Source organism: Manacus vitellinus, unplaced genomic scaffold (genome assembly GCF_001715985.3).
Source record: "Manacus vitellinus isolate BGI_N305 unplaced genomic scaffold, ASM171598v3 scaffold_53_pilon, whole genome shotgun sequence".
NCBI classification, from domain to species: domain Eukaryota; kingdom Metazoa; phylum Chordata; class Aves; order Passeriformes; family Pipridae; genus Manacus; species Manacus vitellinus.
The window spans coordinates 1,920,870-1,929,786 of NW_021940637.1; the positions used below are offsets into that span (position 1 = coordinate 1,920,870).

The 8,917-nt window shown below is 45.7% G+C and overlaps 1 protein-coding gene across 1 annotated transcript in view; it reads left to right on the plus strand.

Annotated features, from left to right (window-relative positions):
* The first annotated feature begins 3,727 nt into the window (after positions 1-3,727).
* Positions 3,728-8,917, plus strand: part of HERC1 (HECT and RLD domain containing E3 ubiquitin protein ligase family member 1) — a 93,206-nt gene continuing 88,016 nt past the window's right edge. Inside the window, exon 1 of the mRNA XM_029963143.1 lies at positions 3,728-3,841. The gene's annotated coding sequence lies outside the window, so the exon portion shown is untranslated. The remainder of the gene's footprint in view (positions 3,842-8,917) is intronic.

Below are 8,917 nucleotides of genomic sequence, written 5' to 3' on the forward strand. Positions count from 1 at the left end.
TGTAGCACCTCAGGCAGTGGGGCTCCAGCTCTGAAAAGAAACTGGGGAAGTCACTTGACTTCTAGATGCTGAGACTTACCAAAGATTGTGGTTAATATCAAATAAGAGTTGCTATCTAATAAACAAGCTTCGTGTGAGAATTCACAAAGATAAATAGCAGTGATCCTTCAGCATCACTTAAATTCTGAGATCAGTGAGCCTCTGGAAACAGCCCTCCCCCTGCATCCAGGCAAATGGGAAGGTGGGGATCCTGGGCTCAGCACTGCGGGGTGATTGATGGGCTGTGTCAAGGCTTGATGAGCAAACCAAGAAAACCTTGTGGGTTTATGGACTTCATATCTAAGTGTGCATAACTTAAAAGCATTAATTATCTGCAAAGCTAAGAAATTCCTTGAGAACTGTGCAACACTTGGCTGCTGGTGGAGCCTGCAAGCCATAAAAGCTGCAGTTAATGATAAGGTTTGTCTTCATGTCGTGGTTAATGAAAGTGTGTGGGTGTGGGGCACGTGACCATGACAGGAGCACTGCTACAGCCCAGTGTCTGCTTATTCTGCTTTCTCTTCTGCATTGAATGTATTTTCATGTATCTGTTGAATTTTTTAGGTTTATTTCTTACACAGCATCCTTTAGCTGGCATATTTTAAATACTCCAAGAACGCTTTAAAATGCATTTATAATTTACCCCATTTTTGGTGATGTTTGTTTGCATGGTGGTCTCATCAACAAAGAAGCTGTTCATTCACAGCACAGCTTTATCATGGCTTTAGACAAAAGATTAGGTGGTGCAGTTAGGGGTACAAAACTAGAAAAAAATCTTGGAACCTGTTGAACAAAAATGGGTTGTCTTGACCATTACTCTGTGGGACACTACACAGGTAAATTGCTAACAGAGACTTTTTTCTCATCCTGTGTTTTTTAGCTTGGTTAGGTCAAAGACTTTTCAAAGCAAGGCATTTGGCTTTTATTCTGTTGTGAAAAATGATGAATCCATGAGTAGCCTTTTAGGGGAGGCCAGCCATCAGCAGATGGCTCAGGAAGAAAAGGCAAGAGCAAGCACATAGTAATGTGTCCCCAAATATTGCAGGGCCTTCTGTGGGTCAGGGTGTTTTTCGACTGTACGAGATGTCTTTGGTAATCTGTGATGGATTTTTTTCTTTCTTGTATTTCTCCAGTCCCTTTTTGAGTCCAGGTAAACTTTTACATTTTGTCCTGTGTTCTACAGCTTAATTATATGTGAATGAAGAAATAATTGCTCTTTGGTTGTTCTGAGTTTGGTAGTTCCACCCGTTACCCTCTAGCTCTTCTATTGGAAGAGGCAGTAAACAATTTTTCCCTGTTCACCTATTTCAGGTATCCAATCTTTGTAAGCTTCCATTACATTACTACCTTCAGCTGATGTACCCAAACATACACACTCACTCCTCAAACAGAATTTTTCCTCTTGCTTCTTGCCAGTTTTGCCCTTTATTTAGTCCTTAACAAAGGGCACTGATTCAGTCATGGCATCCCTACTGGTTTAGGGCTGTAACCAATTCACGTGAGTATAACTGAGATTCCTCAGTGTTTTATTTCTTGCCACTGTGGCCTCGCTGATCTGGGCACATCATTGTCACTGCCACCACCTGAGCCTGTAACTGTCTTCAGTGGGAACTTTTTTCCTGTTTTAGACACAGAATTTCTGTCCCCAGTGACACTTTCATTACTTCTTGCTGTTATCCTGTTCATTCTGTTTAAGCAAACGCTTTCTTTTAATGGTCTCCTGCTTGTGCACTGGTGGTGTGATTCGTCCTGCCTTTTCTGCACACTTTTTATCCCTGCCCACAGCATCCAGTTCTCCTCCTTTCACTGACTGTCCAACACATCAGTTAGATCCGTATCCTCATCTAAATTCAGTGTTTGATTCCCCTGACCTGTTCTCTTCAGGTGATTTTATGCAAAACCAGTTGTCTGCTATCGTGCTTTGAGAAGACAAATGATGGTTTGGTGATGATTCCGTTCCCAGGTCTGTTCAGCTGTGGGAGACTGAGGGGAGACCTCATTGCGGATACACCTTCCTGGGCAGGGGCAGAGGAGGGGCAGGGACTGAGCTCTGCTCTGGGGGGACCACGGACAGGACCCAGGGAATGGCTGGAGCTGTGTCAGGGCAGGCTCAGGTTGGATCTCAGGCAAAGGTTCTTCCCCCAGAGGCTGGTTGGCACTGCCCATGGCTCCCCCCAGGGCAGTGGCACAGCGCCCAAGGCGGCCAAGCTCCAGGAGGGTTGGATGATCCTCTGGGGCACAGGGGGTGACTCTGTGGGGCTGAGGCCTGTGACTAAGGTTTACGGTTGGACTGAATGATCCTGGCGGGCCTCTCGGCAACATTCTCAAGGATTCCCTCGGACGGGACAATCCCAGCCCGGCCCGCGCGCGGACACGCCTCCGTGCGCCTCAGGGAGCCGCGCCGCGCCCCGCAGCACTGGGACGCGCCCCGGATGGGAGGGGAAGGGGGGAGCGAGCAGCCGGAGCGGCCGCTCTCGCGAGAGCCAGGCGGAACGCCCCCGCGAGCCTTTGTGCGCGACGCCCGCCCGCGTCCATGTTTTGCTGGTGACACTCCGGGCCGGCGGACGCGGCTCCGCCGGACCCCCCCCGCACCGACCCGCCACCGGCCCCGGCCCCGGCCCCCGGCCCCCGCCGGCGGCCGCCCCCAGCGCGGCCACTCCGGGCCCCGCCGCTCCCGCCGCTCCCCGCCGCTGCCTGGTGAGCGCCAGCGGCCCGCCTGCGCCGGGGCGCGGCAGGGCGGGAGGCCTGGGCTCGGCCGACCCCCTCAGAGCGCCAGGAGCGGGGCAGGGCCGCGGGGAGGGGCAGCGGGGGCAGGTGGGCCCACGCGCAGGTGGCGGTGCCCTGTTGCTGAGGGGGGACGGAGGGACGGGCGTCCTCCGGCAGCGCTCGTCCCTTCGCGGGGGCTTTTTGTGTCCCCTCGGAGCGGTGTGAACGGCACGAAACCCGCGCTGTGCCCCGGCCGCGCGCCTCCCAGCCCGTGCTTTGCTCCCGGAGCCTCGCGAACGCGGCCCTGGCGTGACCGTGCGTTTCCCCTGAGTGCTGGATGCATCCCTGGCTCCGTGCATCCGAGCTGGACCCGGCTGGTGCCGCAAAATCCCCTGTAAGATGTGTCACGTTGGCCTCCGTCGGCTCCGGGCACGGCTGGGGGTGTTCCTGCACCTCCGGACCTGTCAGCACACGCCGTCGGCTCCCGGGGCCTGTTCGCTGACCCTTGCTTGCAATACTGAAGAATTGTGTGTATGCTTTTACTCAGAGGTGGTTCATTTTGTATTCCAGAGCGATATCCGAGCAGGTGTTTTGCTGTGGTTTTGGTTTTTATTGTTTTGGGTTTTGTTGCTTTGTTGGGTTTTTTTTAACCGCATATGGCCAATTTTCTTTAGAAGTTCCTGTATATAAGCTGCTTTTCATGGGGTTTTTTAGGGACAGAACCCTACTGTGCTCTCTCTCTCTCCCTTTCACAGTGCACATAGGAGTGGTTTAGTGCAGTTGTTGAGCATCTTCATCTTGTGTTGTCACATGTCTGAGCTGATTGCTCCCTCATGGACTGGTCAATTTGCTGTAGCTGGACCATGTGCTCTATATACAGATATACTTACAGGTGTGTATACACGTGTGGTATTGCCTCAGGGGGTCGATCAGATCTGTAGCTCAGCAGAGTGTTCTGTGCTGTTATTTCTTGACAAAACCTCAAAGCTGCGAGTTTACACCTGCTGAATTTAGTGCTCCTTCCTAGAGGCCCCACATGTCCCACATCTGCTCCATGGCTTGGGGATGTGGACTGAGGAGGACTTGGAACTCAGGGGTGAGTCTCTCAGAATTATGGGGAAAACGTAACAGGCATTTAACCTGCAAAGGTGGACTGTACACCTCGTCAGACTGCTGCTGCTTCCCAGTGGTCTAAGAGGAGTCTGTTAATTTTGTGTGGAGGATTGAAAGCTGTGCAATGTTGTGCTACAGGACAGAAAGGCATTGCCAGTCTCCTGAGTCCCTGCACCTGTGAGGAATTTGTTAGGTGGCTTTATGCACAGTGGTTGTGTCTCAGAATTAAACTCCTTCTCTCTGAGTATAAAACCTGTACATGTTTGAGGATTTCCTCTCTGCTCTTCTGTTGTTATTTAAATATGTCATGTATGTTTTGTTCTTTGCCTGAACATTAAGAATAAACATGTTTTTGTGGTTGGAAGTGTGTAAGTTGAGGGGGAAGTGGGGGTGTTGAAATTTCTTTATGGAAACTGTGCAAAGGAGGTATTTATCTAATTGTTAGTTAAGGATAATGGATGTAAAGTATTTGACTTATTTTTGCCGAAGGACTGCTCGGCGTAGTAAGAATATAGCACAGCATTTTTTTATTCATTTAATCCTTGACCTGAAAAATAGTTTATCAGTGAAAGCTGCTCTTATTTCAGAACGGAATTAAATGGATAGTAGTTGATTAGGAAAAGGCTTAAGTGGACAGGCTAAAGATCTGAGTTGTTTTTTGTCTTTACCAATTTCAGGTAGTCATGGTCTTTCTTTTTCAAAGAAAGCAGTGCAGGGGTGCTCTGCATGTTTTAAAGTACCACTGATGATGGAGTGGGACCTTTCTATGGATGGGGAAAGCTCCACGTGGATTTGTGTTTTGGTAGTAAAATGAATAAAGTATATACATTTAAGTACTTTTGATTAAGACACTCTTAATATTCCAGTCTTTCTTTCTGTTTTTAGTGTAATTATTCTTGTAATACTCATGGGGAAGAGAAGCACTTTTATCCCCATTTTAGAAATAAGTAATGGAGACAAAAATATGTATTTCAGGAAGACTTGGTGGAGCAGGCCTTTGATTTCTGGTCACAGGTTGTTATGAAGTCATTATCCTTTCAATACTGTCTTCATTTGGGTCCTGTACAGGTACCTTACCTTCCTCTTGAGAGGTTTTTATCTTGGTCTGCTGTTTTAGTTTGGTGTAGGGTGCAATTCTCTCTGGCTGGTTTGACTTCCTGATGTCAAAGTCACCTCGGTGACTGGTGAGTCCTGTGTTGGTTGTGTTTCTTTCTCAGAAACACTCAAACTCTCAGATTGCTGGTAAGTTTTGTTTTTGTCTCTCCCTGTAGCGAGTGAGGGTCATGTGGAACAGCCAAATCTAGTCGGTGTTTTGTCTTTACAAACATGTAAAGTATCGCTCAGAAAAGGAAGCTCTGCTGTCGTGGGGCTGCTTGAAATAACCGGCAGTGGTGCTGCAGCTGCTCAGGGGCACTGTGGTCACTCACAGCTACCCTGGTGAGTTCTGAACGGGGAAAAATCCCAAAGCCCAGCCTGGAACCCAAGAACTGTGGAATTTGCCAATCCACAGCCAGTGTAACTGTGACCTTGGAGCTGGCCAGGTATATTCCCTGGCCTGGGCTGCCTGTTGTGATCGACCTGATGTCATCATGTTAGTTGGGAGGAAATTCAGGTGGCTCAAGCAATCATGTTCTCTGCTGGAAGCTGGAATTAATTTGCTGCTTAAAGAAGAGCCTGCAGCTTGAGTCCTCCTTACCACTAATAATAATTGTTTTGCTGTCAGGTCTGTATGATACAGAAATTTCATTGTCAAAACATTTCCTTATTGACAGAAGTTTCTTTTTCAGTCAGTTATACCTGGAGTACTCTGAGGCAAGAAATATAAGTGTTACCTGAAAGTGTTAACGTGAAGGGGCATCCACAGCTTGCTGGGCAACCTGCTCTGGTATCTCACCACCCACTTTATTAAAAGTTTCTTCTTTATATCCAATCTAAACCTGCCCACTTTCATTTTAAAACCCTCACCTCTCAACCTGTCACCACAAGCCCTGATAAAAGGTATGCCTCTTTTGTATATGTGTATATATATATATATCTGTGTAAATATATATATATCAAGGCTGCAGTCCACTTTCCCACTTGCATCACAGTTAACTTGAAAGCTACCTGAGTGTGAATTTTGACTCTCTGTCCATTGCTGACTTTCTCAATCTCGAGTCAGGATTACTAGTAAATATGTCTTCCAAATGTTTGTAGTTTTTGCAAGAAAATGTCTGTTTCTGTGTGTTGTGGTGGTTGAAAACACTGGGACTACACAGCGAGTAGAAGTTCGAGTGATGGTTCTTTCAGGGAAAGTGGGAGTGGTAAAAGCTCAGCAGGGTTTTCATCCCTTTTCCAATGCAAGATCAGGCCCCTGTCTTTACTCAGATTGTTGGAATGTTTTAGGTACATGGGGATTTCTGCTTCTCAGCTCTTTTTACCAACTGCTTTTGATGATTCTGTATGTGGAGTGTCTTACACTCGCAGCTTTCATTCAGTGAACTTCAATGCATCTGAAGAAGTGATGAGTTAAATTGATTTTTCTAAGTTTCTCTGCAGAATAGTAATACTTTTTATTTCTCCACTACTTAGGTAGACTTTGTACAGCACCCAGGGGTTTACATTGGCAAGCCATGATTAGGTTTTTGTATCACTTTCTTTATAAATGTAAGGGTAAATAGCTTTAATTTCTTATTAACTTCAAAAATAACTTTGTCCTCCTTTTGTCTGTCTCCCAAAAGGTTTTTGGAGTGACCAACTGAAAGCATAGGGCTATATTGGTTTCAGTAGTATAGTAATGAACAGATAATAGAAAATGAATATGAATAATCCTAAATAAATAATAAAGGAAGACTAAATTTGGAAGAATACCAGTAGAACCTCAGCATGTCTCACTTAACAAATAAAAAGCTTGGTGGAATATAGTATTTGGAAAGCAAAGTCGGCAGTTGGCTGCAGAATAATCTTAATGTGAGTTATGATGTCCTGACTTTGGTTCCCATATGCTGAGCAGGAGGCTGGTACAGGGGGGAAGGACAGTGGACGTTGTGCTCTCTGGGGACAGATGTTGATGAACTGCTGCCAGGCTGCTTCTCTGCAAGTGTTTGTGAGGAGTGCAGAACCAGCTGCTGGAGCTGCTGCTCTTGCCTTCTCTGCTGCACTTCCTTCTGCTCCTTGCCTCTGCCACTGCAGGTTTGGAGGGGACCAGGGCTCATTGCTTCTGCCTTGTTTTACTGTCCATCTCCTGTTATCCAGCACTTCTCCCCCCCTTTTTTTTTTTTTGGCTGCTTCTAATGATGCTTTTTGTCTCTTTACTTTCAGTTCTCTGTTAATTTGCAGTAATTTCTCTGCAGTGTCAGTATTTTCTGATTTATCGTTTTCTCTTTTTCTTTCCCGTGGCTGTTTTTGTGTGGGTTCCCATTCCCCTCACATCTCTCCTGGCACTGTGTACAGGCTACATGTCTTTCCCAAAAAGAGCATTTGAGGGTTATTCCCTTGCACAGTGATCTGCAGAGCTTTTTGGCACAAGTAAAATATTGAACAAATAACTCTTTTAGGCAACATTATATCCTGTTGGTTTCAACTGTCATGGTGTTCCCTGGCCATAAGCAATATGAAACATCTTGCAGGTTTTGCATTCCTTGTGCATTTTATATTGTTGGCCTGTGACAAGGCAGGATTTTAATCACTTTTATATATTCCTGGTTTCTAAATCACCTTTCAAGAAAAAAGCTCTAAAGGTTGTTTGGAGCCCTGATACCTGCTGCTAAATCCTATATATACAACCCTTTTTTGGGAAGAATGGGAAGCAAATCAGGTTGCTTTTCTTTTAGTTGCACTTTCAGATTGTAAAACTTTAATAAGGGTGGCAAAAATCGCTGCATTCTGACAGCTGGCAGCACGTGAAGCAAGATTTGACTTTGTACCTCCTTTGTAAGAAGTATGGAAGAGTGGAGTGATAAAGACTTAGAAGGTCATGAAACAATAAAGGAACTGGGAAAATGGCAAAGGAATATGATCTGGATGATTAGAGGTTTGCAGTGTTTCTGTGGAAAGAGCCTTTGGTTTAGCTGGTGCTGTAGAGGAGATATAAAATAACCAGGTTTTGTGTGTTATGGTTGTATTAGGAATTTGACAGAATATTGAGATAATAACATAGTAGACTTGGATGCAGAATCTTTGGTTTATTGCTATTACATTTGAATTAGCAAAATAATTTATAAGGGTTCTAAGTGCTTATGCTACAGAACTAAAATATTGCATCTTTGAAGAGATCCCATGTGTATAACAGGACTGTAGTACTGCCATCACAATGAGGCAGTAAACTTGAACATACATACATCATTCCTGTCATATTTTAAAGAAATTAACTTTGCCAGACCTGTGATCAGCTATGCATGTGGAACTTCTCCTTTATCAAAAACTTAGCTACAATAACAACCCAGAAAAAAGAAGTTTTTCAATAGTCAGTCTTACTTGCAGTGGATTAATTGAATTATATTCTTAATGAACTACTAGAATTACCTGGTTATTCTGACTGAGAAATCGTCCCTGGGTTTTGTGTAAGCCCCAAAATGCTGGATTTTTCTGGTCCCTCCACAGGAGTTATTTCTCACTGTTGCAAAGATCGAAGTACTTGTGGCAGTGTCAGGGGCTGTTGTGTGCCCTGGCTGCATCTGTTTAAATACTCCATTTTCTAATCCTTTTCTGACCCCCCCAGGTGACATCCCGGTTGAGGTACCTGAGCACACTTTACTCTGGGAGCAGCTCCTGTTGGGAACAGTAACTGGGAGTGCTGGAGCTCTGGGAGCTCACTGTCAGTGGTGAAGAACAGGAGGAAAAGGCTGAGGTGTTTAACACCTTCTTTACCTCAGTTTTCAACAGTAAGTCAGGTTGTCCTGAGGACAGCTGGCTTCTGGAGCTTGTAGAAAGAGATAAGAATCTGAACAGCCCCCCTGTAATCCAGGAGGGAACAGTCAGTGACCTCAATAGCAAAAGGAGGGACAAGGAAAACCTCCATTCTTTACTAGACATGGGCAGGAATATAGTTATCAAAGATGAGGAAAAGGCTGAAGCATTT